Below are 13,488 nucleotides of genomic sequence, written 5' to 3' on the forward strand. Positions count from 1 at the left end.
ACACTTTTTACACAACCTAATACACTTTTGCTCTTAGGCTCTGAACCTTCAAGATGATATCTGACATTTGTCATCTCTAGGAATTTTCTAAAATTCCTGTTCCTTGAACAGATCATCTGTACTTTCATTACTGTGAGTTGCTTGACCAATTCTACCCACCTCAAGTATTTTTACCAACTCAGATTTAAATAGTTTTTCTGTGCAGTTCTACAGTTGATTAAATTTGTTGTTCTGTGTAGTTCTAAAATTATGCTCAAGGTTAAGCCTGTGCTCGTTATTTGTTTTATCCTTTTCATGAGTTTAAATTTGTCAATGGAGCGATCTTTAGTTATCACACAAATGTGCACATAGCAAAGTGAAAACAGCAAATTGGAATTCATTAAGATAAAAGCTTTAATGCATCTAATACATAAGACAGTAAAACAGACAGCTTTCATAAAGGGAGAAAATATTTACAGAAAAATTATTTGAAAATTACTTAATATTCAGACTATACAAAGTACCCAAACAATTTGAAAACAGAATGACAGAAAAAACTGAATTAAGCAATGAGCAAAGGTCTTGAATGGACATTTCTCCAGATGTTTACAAATGGCCACATGCTCTTGAGGAATATATTCTACATCACAAGTCATTAGGAAAATGCAGGTAAACTGAGATATTCACATTCACTAAGATGTTTTATAACACAATATTGGAAATACTAAAGCTTCAGTCTATGCTTCTAATTTTCTCTTGTTTCTTTAATTTTAATAAGACACATTAAGAAGCACTCGTATGTTTTATATAGTTTTATTAATTGATTCCACATAAATATATATGTATGTATATAAGTACTGTCAGGATTAGAAAAGAAAAACTAACAAATGAAACTAATATTATAGTTTTTTAATTTTTCATCAGAGGGGGATGACGCAGGTGAGTCCTGAGTGAGGGACTCTAAAAGAGCACCAATGCATCTCTATGATAGATATGAGTGAGAAAATTGGGAGGCAAATGAATTTCTCATTTCAAAAAATAAAAAGAGAGAAAAGAAAAGTTCAGGTGCATTTTTCCATATCAAAGTAAAATCGTAAAGGAATTTAATTAACTTACACACTTTTAACATTTGAAATGAGAAGACAAAAAGAAGTGTGAGCTACCGTTCCTGAAAGAAGGAGAAAATAGAACTAAGAATATCTGTGGTAGAAAGAGACTTTATGTCTCTTTGGCTGCATTGGCTATCATATCACTGGATGCATTGGCTTTCAAATCATTGATTAGTATTCAGATTGATAAGTATCCAGTGTAAATGGAATAAATGGATAAATGAAATGAACCTATAAGAAACTTGACAACAGGATTAGCTTTTAAAGTCCATTTTATGAAGCTACTAATTTACATTAGGTAGGCTGTGCCCCCCAAGCCCCCAACACTTCTCAATATCCTGACAAATGCTTGTTTCAGCCTGCTATTTCCAATAATTAAAATAAGGGAGTGGCCAGAGGGGTAGAGAATTAATACAATCTTTCCAAGCCCAGAAACTAACTTTGCATTCATTATGTCACTGTAATTTACTAAAAGACAAGCTGCATAGTATATGGAAAGGAGGAAGAGAAAAAAAGTCACATTTTTCATGGCTGTAATATGGGCTTCTGTGCTGGGGTCTCTCCAGCCTGTAACATTGAGTTTCATGTGCTTGGTGTGTCTCCACAGAGACAAAATTAACAGGAAAAATGAAATTAATGACACAGTAATTGGGACAACTGCCAAAAGGTTAGAGAGGACTGATGGGTTGAAATACTTAATTTCACTCACATGGAACATTTCAGTGATGTTTCTTTGATGTTTTTTAAATCTATAAATGTGTTCATAATAATTCGGCATTGCTGTCAGAAGGTTGCTCAGGGAGCAAATGGCCAAGCCTGCCAGCAAGATCCAGTAAACCGCCCTGTCAATCCTCCATTTTAGCCAGAGGAAAAGTGGACTGGAGAAATTCGCTATCTTCAGTAAATAGAAGACGTTGAGACAGGTGGCAATCCACAAACTTGAGTAGTTGATAAGTACCCAGAAGACACTGTATACTATTATTAGTTTGACATCTTCATAGCAATCTGGATGGAGTTTCTGAATAATGTCACCTATTATTATCATAAAGAGCAAACAAATTCTGGAAATAGCCAGACTGGTGAGGATGTAGTTAAGTGAGGGGGTTCTATTCTTCTTAACAGAGTCCATCCAGGACATTATTCCAACATACCCATTTGCCAAGATGCCTATCATAGATTCCCCAGCCATTATAATAGCAAAGACGATATCTTCTTTAGTGAACATGTTGGTAGCAATGTCCCACTGTCACTCCAGATAGACCAATACACAAACAGTTAGAGCTGATAAATTCTTCGAGTCATGGAATCATTATTTGTTATTGTTGTTTTTATATTTTCCCAGGAGTGCCCAATGTTCCTCTGAAATAAGATAACTTCGACACTTATGGAAATGAAACCAATTGGTTGCTTCAAATGGTTTTTCTAGCTTTATTGCCAGGACAAATAATAGTTATCACCTGTTTGCCAGTGAAAACTGCAATGTTGAGTTAAAAACTTCTCTCATGCAAATTTATAGAGATTGCATTTCATGAATTTGTAATAAACTTCCTGCTGTCAAATTCTGCATGTTAGGACCTGTCAAATTACATTTTGAATAGTGAGACTCAAAGAAAGCAAATAAGCATAGAGTTTGCTATTATTTAATGTAAAATTAAATAATGTAAATAGAACTTCATTACCACATATTAAAAATTACCCACGAGTCAGTTCTTCTTTGTGGAAATGAATTTTAGTTTAGGGAATGATAAATGCAAATTTAGATTGTAGGGTTAGCATTCAGACAAAAGCAAATAATTTTTGCTTCCATATGTGTAGGATAACATAGCTCCAGGTAGTTTAGGTTTATTGTGTTACTCCCGTCACAGTGCTCCCATTCCTCTGTGTTTATTTGTAGCTTCTTTCTTAGTGTTCTGTTGACTTGTAAATAATGTTTTTCTCTTCCTCTTGAGTCCTTTGCATAGTTTGTTCAGAGCAAGTCCTTTTTGTATGGACACAGGAAGACTTAACAAATGTTATGCTTTTGTAACCTGGGAGTCATTTGACTCTACATGATATTTTCCTCCAGGGCATCTGTTCTCTTGACCTAAGCCTCAACTGCCCTTACTTCCTAGCACCCCCAAAGCAGGGTCCCGACGACATGGGACGAGAAGGACCCAGGGCAAGCGGTGAGTTGTGTGCTACCCTGGCATCGACATGGGCCTGGCCAAAGTGCCTAGTGCTTAACTATAAGTTAAGAGCTTGATCATGGACAAATGCTGTCATGATCCAAACAGTGATAACTAGATTTGGACCCTGCTAGGGTGAGGAATGATTAATCTGGCCTGAGTGCTGTGGTCTGAGCCTGTGGCAAGAAGTTGCCAGGAGAGCTGCCTTGCAAGCCTCAATGTATCCCTTGCTATGTCCATACAAAAATAACTAGTATTAAGATGTTAATAAGTTCCTGGACTAAGGAAAAGAAAAAAACCTTAAGAGTGAGGAAGGGCTTTGGAATTCCCTGCCCTCAGGAAGGGCTTTCTTATGTAGATTTTGCTACCTGGCTGGGTGTAACCTAGGGGCAAGGGCAAGAGAGGAAAAAGAGAGAGAAGCCAGAAAGAGGCAGCAGTTGATCCAGAGAGAGGCCAGAGCTAGGAGTGCAGGAGATGAGAAAGATGGAAGATTGAATAAACGGTAACTAATCAGCAACCAGCTTGGTCCTCGTTCTTCCTTCTCCTGTCCTTGACCACTGGCCTTCCCGATCCAATTCACACACTGCAGTTCCAGGGCACCGAATGCGGGCGGTGAGACAGAGCTGCCAGGAGAGCCTGGGAGTGCACTTGCCCCTCTGCTTTCTTTAGTTTTTTACACATGTGAATGGCTAATTTGAATATAAATATAACTATAAATGGCGTTGTTATTAGCCAAACTTGCGCATAGAAGTAATTGAGAAGAATTGATTCTAAATAGTTGCTTGTTAGAAGTGTAAGATGCTAACAGTCTGTTACCTTTAAATTTATTTAATGTGATAAATGCTGCCCATGACAATTCATTCCTGAAAGGTCTCTTGAATAGTAAATAATTTCATGTTAAAGAGCAGGAAATTAATATTTTAAGTTCTTCTAGCTACAATTAATTCCTTTTATAAGATTATAGTCTTACTTTCTACACTGCAGTCATTTCTCAAGATGTGACAATTACCTTCAACTAATAGTTTTTTCCCTAAGGTTGAGCTTCCATGTGACCCAGAAATTCCACTTCTTAGCATCTACCCCAAATCCCCAAAACTCTAATCAGAAAAGATATGGGTGCTCCTGTGTTCATTGCAGCACAACTCACAGTGGCCAAACTATGGAAAACCAGGGTCTAAGAACACATTTCTAGATAAAGAAACCATGGGATATATACACATGGACACATGGATTGTATTTGCTCCGAGAAAAGATGAAGCCTCACAATTTGCTACTCTGTGGGTGGATCTGGAGACTATGACGCTGAGTGACATGAGTAAGAAAGTGGACAGGCACAGAAGGAACTGTCTCATGTGTGGGATATAAAGAGACACAAAAGGAGAATAACAAATGGCCAAAGACAACAGACGTTGAAAGCAGTCTTTAGTAGGAATTCTACCATGGTGAGAGGCAGGGCAGATGGAGGGATGTTGTGAGGGAGACCATAGGGACAGCTGAGAACGGAGGTGGACACTGGTGAAGGGTGTAGTGTCGCAACATTTGGTGGATGATGTTCTATTGGAACATACCCGGTGGTCCAGTCAACTGCTGCGTTAAGGACCAAAAGTCATTCCCCCAGCAGATAGATGGAAGACTTATGACCAATGACAGCTCTGTTGAGAGTAAACTGCAATAATATAGGAAAAGAGAAACTGCTCCATTCAGGGTGAAGGGATGGGAGTGGAATGGGAAATGCAATAAATGTTTGACAGAAGGGAAAATAAAGCACAAAGGAGAAGTTAAACATAGGCACTGGGAATCGGGAGCCTCCCAAACAATTATTGGGAAAAAGACATGGGAGGCATCACCCTCCCCAACCTCAAACTTTACTACAAAGTGGTAACAATTAAAACAGCATGGTACTGGAACAAAGGCAGAGCCGCAGACCAATGGAACAGGGTGGAATATCCCTACACACAACCTCAAATGTTTGATCATCTAATCTTTGATAAGGGAGCAAGAGATGTGAAGTGGAGCAAGGAAAGCCTCTTTAACAAATGGTGCTGGCATAACTGGACAACCACATGCAAAAGAATGGGCTTAGACCTCGACCTGACACCATGCACAAAAGTCAGATCAAAAAGGATTAAAGACTTCAACATCAGATCACAAACCATAAGATACATTGAAGACAACGTCAGCAAAACCCTCCACGATATTGAAGATAAAGGTATCTTCAAAGATGACACGCAACTGGCCAACCAAGTGGAAACAGAGATAAACAAAAGGGACTATATTAAACTAAAAAGCTTCTGCACCACAAAAGATACAGTAACCAGAATACAAAGACAATATACAGAATGGGAAAGGATATTTACACAATACCCATCAGATAAGGGGTTAATATCAAGGGTATATAAAGCACTGGTTGAACTCTATAAGAAGAAAACATCCAACCCCATCAGAAAATGGGGCGAAGAAATGAACAGAAACTTTCCCAAGGAAGAGATACGAATGGCCAAAAGGCACATGAAAAAGTGCTCTACATCACTAATCATCAGGGAGATGCAGATCAAAACAACCATGAGATACCACCTCACACCACAGAGACTAGCACACATCCAAATGAACAAAAGCAACCACTGTTGGAGAGGATGTGGGAGAAAGGGACCCTTCTACACTGCTGGTGGGAATGCCGACTGGTTCAGCCCTTTTGGAAAACAATATTAGACTCTTCTCAAAAAATTAGAAATCAAGCTCCCATTTGACCCAGCAATACCACTGCTGGGAATATATCCCAGAGAAGCAAAAAAGTATAATCAAAATGACATCTGCACTTATATGTTCATCGCAGCACTGTTTACAATAGCCAGAATCTGGAAAAAACCCGAGTGCCCTAGAACAGATGACTGGTTGAAGAAACTTTGGTACATCTATACAATGGAATACTATGCAGCTGTTAGAAAAAAGGAGGTCATGAATTTTGCATATAAGTGGATCAGCATGGAAAGTATCATGCTAAGTGAAATGAGTCAGAAAGAGAGAGATAGACATAGAAAGATTGCACTCATCTGTGGAATATAGAATAACAGAGTAAGAGACTAACACCCAAGAACAGTAGAAATAAGTACCAGGAGGCTTGGAGGCTGGCCTCACATTCTGGGTAGAGGGCAACTCAGAGAAGGGATCACCAACTATAATGTGGTCAGAGGCCATGCGGGGGAAGGGTGATGTGTGCTGAATGTAAGACAAGAGACTGAACACAGTGGCCACTCAACACCTTTATTGCAAACCATAACACCTAATCAGAGAAAGAGAACAAAAGGAAATACCCTGCCACAGTGGCAGGGTGGGGTGGGGGGAGATGTTGTTGGGGGGTGGGTGGGATGCTGGGTTTATTTGTGGTAGAGAATGGGCACTGGTGAAGTATGGGTTCTCAAACTTTCTATGAGAGAAATATGAGCACAAAATGTATAAATCTGTAACAGTACCATCATGGTGATCCACTAACTAAAAAATAAATAAACTTTAAAAATAAATAAATAAATTGAGCATAAAAAAAACAGAACAAGTCTCACAATGGAGATATTACGGGTGCCTGCTCGAACAAATCAATGAACAATGGGACGACAGTGCTACAGTGCTACAGGAGAATTGCCAATATTAGATTTACTATAAAAAAATTGAATCATTCAAGAATAATGATGAAATAAAATACTCCTTCATTCTTTTTTTTCCTTTACAAATGATTTTTATTTTTTTATTTTTTTTCATTTAAAAAAATTTTATTTTCCCCACCGCCGAGATGTGATCCCGGTGGCCGCACGCATGTGCGGCCTCTCCGCAGCTGCATGAGTGTGAATCCAGACCCAGCAAAACCTCTTTGGGCATGGGCAACTCCTCGCAGAATGTCTCCAGCCTGAGAACTAAGCCTCGGCCCCGTGCCCGCCCAGGAGGGGAAACGTATTTCTCTCTCTTGCCTCTTTCTCTCCGGGGATGAAGGGCGCGGTGTCCGCCATATTATGACGACCACAGATTGGATTTTCAAGCCTGAAATGATCCAATATCTGGAAGAAATCTCCCTGGACTTAGTTGTTAAAGTCCTGAAATTCAAAACTGTGCGGCCGCACTAGACCTCATTTGTCTTCACAGTAGGTCTGAATCTAGTGGGGTACTCCTAACAACAATAGTGAGGTTTGTGTTGAAATATTGAATTTAACCAAAGTAAACAGAAAGTAAAATGAAACTTAACAGTTACAAGGTGGGGGGTGGGGGGGCGGGATGGGAGGTGTGTGTGTGGATTTTTTTGGTTTTTTTTTTTTGGTGGTGGTATATGGGTGCTGGTGAAGGGGTGGTTGTTTCAGTATTGTATAACTGAGACCTAAGCCTGAAAGCATTGTAATCTTCCACATGGTGATTTAATAAAATAAAATTTTTAAAAATTTTATTTTCATAAAGTTGTTCACATTAATTGATTGCATTCAATATTTGAACACCAATCCCACCACCATTACAACCTTCCCACCACCATAATTTCAAATTTTCCCACCACCATTCAAGCCTGCTCGCCACAGGCAGATTCTAGATTGTTTATTTTCTTTTTTCTCTTTTTTTTTATTTACTTATCTTTAATTAGTGAATCACCGTGAGGGTACAGTTACAAATTTACTCATCTTTGTGCTCTTGTTTCACTCATACAAAGTTCGAGAACCCATCCCTTCACCAGTGCCCATTCTCCACCACCAGTAAACCCAGCATCCCTCCTACCCTCCCCAATCACATCTGCCCCCACCCCACCCTGCCACTGTGGCAGGGTATTTCCTTTTGTTCTCTTTCTCTGATTAGGTGTTATGGTTTGCAATAAAGGTGTTGAGTGGCCACTGTGTTCAGTCTCTTGTCTTACATTCAGCACACATCACCCTTCCCCCGCATGGCCTCTGACCACATTATAGTTGGTGATCCCTTCTCTGAGTTGCCCTCTACCCAGAATGTGAGGCCAGCCTCCAAGCCTCCTGGTACTTATTTCTACTATTCTTGGGTGTTAGTCTCCTACTCTGTTATTCTATATTCCACAGATGAGTGCAATCTTTCTATGTCTGTCTCTCTCTTTCTGACTCATTTCACTTAGCATGATACTTTCCATGCTGATCCACTTATATGCAAAATTCATGACCTCCTTTTTTCTAACAGCTGCATAGTATTCCATTGTATAGATGTACCAAAGTTTCTTCAACCAGTCATCTGTTCTAGGGCACTCGGGTTTTTTCCAGATTTTGGCTATTGTAAACAGTGCTGCGATGAACATATAAGTGCAGATGTCATTTTGACTATACTTTTTTGCTTCTCTGGGATATATTCCCAGCAGTGGTATTGCTGGGTCAAATGGGAGCTTGATTTCTAATTTTTTGAGAAGAGTCTAATATTGTTTTCCAAAAGGGCTGAACCAGTCGGCATTCCCACCAGCAGTGTAGAAGGGTCCCTTTCTCCCACATCCTCTCCAACAGTGGTTGCTTTTGTTCATTTGGATGTGTGCTAGTCTCTGTGGTGTGAGGTGGTATCTCATGGTTGTTTTGATCTGCATCTCCCTGATGATTAGTGATGTAGAGCACTTTTTCATGTGCCTTTTGGCCATTCGTATCTCTTCCTTGGGAAAGTTTCTGTTCATTTCTTCGCCCCATTTTCTGATGGGGTTGGATGTTTTCTTCTTGTAGAGTTCAACCAGTGCTTTATATACCATTGATATTAACCCCTTATCTGATGGGTATTCTGTAAATATCCTTTCCCATTCTGTAGATACTCTTTGTATTCTGGTCACTGTATCTTTTGCGGTGCAGAAGCTTTTTAGTTTAATGTAGTCCCATATGTTGATCTCTGTTTCCACTTGGTTGGCCAGTTGCATGTCATCTTTGAAGATACCTTTATCTTCAATATCGTGGAGGGATTTGCCGACCTTGTCTTCAATGTACCTTATGGTTTAATACTCCTTCATTCTTAAAGAGCTATTCAATGTACTCACCTTATTTTTTCTGGACAGTTTCACATGTTTTATGCCGTTTAGATCTTGTTTAATTCTCTTAAATTTATCTTAACTCATGTCATTTTTACCATGTTTCATGGCTGCTGTTATCTGAGTGTGTTTTCATCTGCTCAAGCTGTTTATTCTCCCTTTGGGTGTTTCATGTGTGTGTATGGAGTTATTTCCATTTTGATTTTTTGATTGCTGTGGTGGTGGTTCATTTTTCAGTTTTATGAGCATTACAGAAACATCTTCTCACAACAGAACCTTTTTGGTAATTGAGGGGCTAGCATTTTTTCACCTACTTCTCAGTTCTTGGAGGTTTTTTTGAGCTATGACAGCTTGAACAATTTTATTATTCAAGGAACTATTTTGTGGACACACTTTCTTCAATTTTCCATTTTCATCTTGTTTCTCTTGCTTGTCTACTTTGTCTCCTTGGCTTCTTCCTAGAGAGATAAGCATCAGATTTTTGTGGTTTCTTCACCTCGTCCACTAAAGAAGTATTTCCTTCCTGAAACTCTAGCCCCTGGCCCCTAGCACTTTCCATGTTCCTTCATTGCAACTATCCTGCTGTGTAGACACTTTTTACACAACCTAATACTCTTTTGCTCTTACTCTCTGAATCTTCAAGATGATATCTGACATTTGTCATCTCTAGGAATTTTCAAAAATTCCTGCTCCTTGAACAGATCATCTGTACTTTCATTACTGTGAGTTGGTTTACCAATTCTACCCACCTCAAGAATTCTTTACCAACTCAGATTTAAATAGTTTTTCTGTGCAGTTCTACAGTTGATTAAATTTGTTGTTCTGTGTAGTTCTACAACTATGCTCAAGGTTAAGTCTATGCTAGTTATTTGTTTTACCCTTTTCATGAGTTTAAATTTGTCAATGGAGCGATCTTTAGTTATCACACAAATGTGCACATCGCAGAGTGAAACAGCAAATTGGAATTCATTAAGATAAAAGCTTTAATGCATCTAATACATAAGACAGTAAAACAGACAGCTTTTATAAAGGGAGAAAATATTTACAGAAAAAATTATTTGAAAATTACTTAATATTCAGACTATACAAAGTACCCAAACAATTTGGAAACAGAATGACAGAAAACCCAATTAAACAATTAGCAAAGGTCTTGAATAGACATTTCTCCAGATGTTTACAAATGGCCACATGCTCTTGAGGAAAATATTCCACATCACAAGTCATTAGGAAAATGCAGGTAAACTGAGATATTCACATTCAATGAGATGTTTTATAACACAATATTGGAAATACTAAAGCTTCAGTCTATGCTTCTAATTTTCTCTTGTTTCTTTAATTTTAATAAGACACATTAAGAAGCACTCGTATGTTTTATATAGTTTTATTAATTGATTCCACATAAATACATATGTATGTACATATAGTACTGTCAGGTTTAGAAAAGAAAAACTAACAAATGAAACTAATATTATAGTTTTTTAATTTTACCAAATTTATTGACCAATATACTCTATATATCTTGAATAATAAATATATTAATTGCTGCAGACAAAATCTAATTCATGTCTACTCTAGTAATAGTTGACCCTACTGACTGTTTCCAAAGGTGGAGTTTAGTTCGATGATCAGGGCAGAGAAGTCTACTAGGACTACATGAATGAACCCAGCTGCTTTTCAATAAAATGTAAATGCCAGCAAGATCATATTACAGTTTTCTTATTGGTCATGTACTTTGCATCTGGGGAAATGATTTAGAACCAACTATGAAAATGGTCTCTCCTTTTACAGGGGATACTAGAAGATTACCTTTGAAAGCTTCCTTCAAAAAAGTAAGGGAGGGAAAGTAAGAGACAAAGACAGAGAGAGATAATGAAAAAGAGGCAAAATCAATTCTAAATTACAATTTTAAGTATACTAAACATATATCTAGAGAAATTCACTATATAAAACCAACATCAATACCGCTAGTGAAGGCAGTTAAAGATATCTGGTCTTTCTTGGTCCTAGAAATTGAGACTCTTCAAATCTCCTTTTGTTGTTAGAATCGTCTTTATCTTCCATAGCACCCTTAGAGACGCTTCTCTCAGTTTATTGTTTCCTAGGATTAGAATAAATGAATGGGTTGAAGGATAAATTAGAGCTATCAGCTCCCCAACCAACACAGCTAGTTCACTCTCTGGTATAAAGCAGCTGGAGGTGGCTGTGAGAAAGGCCAAACAGTAGACAATGAACAGGAGGAGGAAGGTGATGACAGTTTTCATGGCTCCCAAGTGGGCATCTCTGCTTGGGTCTCTGTGTCCGCTGGCACTGAGCTGCATCTTCCTGGTGTGCTTCCACAGGGAGAGGATCAAGAGGCAAAAGGAGACCAGTGATACAGAACAGGGAAACACTGTCAAAAGGTTGAGAAATAATTTAATGGACTCATATTGAGCTTTATAGACTGCACTCAGATGTTCTATTTCTTCTCTTATTTATCTTGATACAGTACCTCAAATCATCACTCAGATTCTCAGTGACAGCAAGGCTGATCAACACAGAGAGGGCCACGCACCCCAGCAGGATCCTAGCACCACCCAGTCGATTTTCCACTTCATCCAGAGGAAAAGGGGATGCGTGAAATTAGCTACCTTGAAGTAGAAGAGACTGAGGCAGGTGGCAAACCACACACTGAGGTGGTTGGTGAGTGTCCAGAAGAAGTCAGTGACTCTCATTTGTGTACCGGCAGTGTAGACATTTGGATACTGCACCAACATAAAGCAGTCTAGCATTATTGCGCAGAGTAGCCAGATTCTGGAAGTAGCCAGACACGTGAGAATGAAGTCAATGGAGGCCACCTTCCTTTTCTTCATCCAGCCCAAGCAGTTTACCAGTGCAATGAAGGTGTTCCCTAAGATTCCCATGGAGAATTCTCCAGCTGCTATGATCACTAACGTGCTGTTCACCTCACCTGACATATTAAAAAGCAGAAGTATCCAATTCCTTTCTAACTGAACAGATGGAGTTCTACATCTATACCTACTTCTTAGGTTTTACTGTAATTGTCTTCTGATGGATACTGGGTGGTCTTTCTTCATGAAATTCTGGTTACTCTTGACAAAACTGTAAGGTTGTTGATGTTTAGTCTGGCACCTGTATGTCCTTACATCTTCTCAGTGTGTTTCACTTTTCCACATACAGTTAATTTAGCTTGTTACATTTTTTGCTAATATGCAACTTAGGCTTAGTGCCTTTGTGACCCCACATGTCTTTCTGAGCCTATGTTTTGCAACTCTTATTTTCATAAATCTATGATATAAGCTAGGAACCCAACAAAAGTGATAGATTGAACAAGCAAAAGTGCAAAAATTTAACAAACAAAAAAGGTTAAAATTTATTTCAAATAAACAACACATTATTTTTAGTGTATGTTACAAATTTCCTCACTTAACTGCTTCCAGGAAATAGTGAAATTGAATGTTACTTGTGTAGCCTAAATTTGCCAAGCAGAGCCTCGGCAGATGAGGCTACACAGCCTCAACCAGAACCCAGCCACAGCCATGCTTATGGCCCTCTCCACACTTTCGGACAAACCTCACGCATGAAGGAACCAGCGAGGAACCCAGGTGTACAGGACCCAGGGCCGAGATCTCCAAGGCTGCTTGGATCTGGACTGGGCCTCTTCCACCCAGATTCCCCATTTTTCAGAAGATAGGCAGTCACGCCCAGAAACTGCCCCCAGTGTCATGTAATTCCATCAAGGCAAACATCCAGAGACTATAAAACCGAGCTCCTGACATCTGATAGCCTCATTCTCCCTCTGGCAAGTTCTCAAGAGTTTATTGCCCACACAGGGGAGAGCCTGGCAAGCTCACTGTGTCGTATTCATATGCCAAATACAGTAACAATGATGGGTCTCATTTCCCTGACCCTGAAAGGGCCTCTAATGTGGCACCACTGAGGAGGAAGAGTAAAGAGAGGTGTTAAAATCTTATTGCTAGGATGAATGGAGACATTACTGGGCCTGCTCGAGAAAATCGATGATTAACGGGATGACAGTGATACAGTGATACAGCCTACATTTTATTTGGCATCTTTAAGGATTCTCTACAAATTATAAAATTGATATCAAAAAAGTTTGGACAAGCATTTTGGTTTTACTGAATAATAATATTAATTATAGCTAAAAGTATAAATTCTGGGAGTTAGAGATTTTTAGTAAACTTAAAAGATTAATGTTCAATGTAGATTATTTGCTTCTAAAAAGGCTTAA

The 13,488-nt window shown here is 38.9% G+C and overlaps 1 pseudogene; it reads right to left on the reverse strand.

The window, feature by feature from the left end:
* Positions 1-11,242: 11,242 nt before the first annotated feature.
* On the reverse strand, positions 11,243-12,193 carry LOC101553876 (taste receptor type 2 member 7-like; annotated as a pseudogene).
* Between the last annotated feature and the right edge of the window lie 1,295 nt (positions 12,194-13,488).

The sequence above is a fragment of the Sorex araneus genome, chromosome 10 (assembly GCF_027595985.1).
Source record: "Sorex araneus isolate mSorAra2 chromosome 10, mSorAra2.pri, whole genome shotgun sequence".
Taxonomy (NCBI): domain Eukaryota; kingdom Metazoa; phylum Chordata; class Mammalia; order Eulipotyphla; family Soricidae; genus Sorex; species Sorex araneus.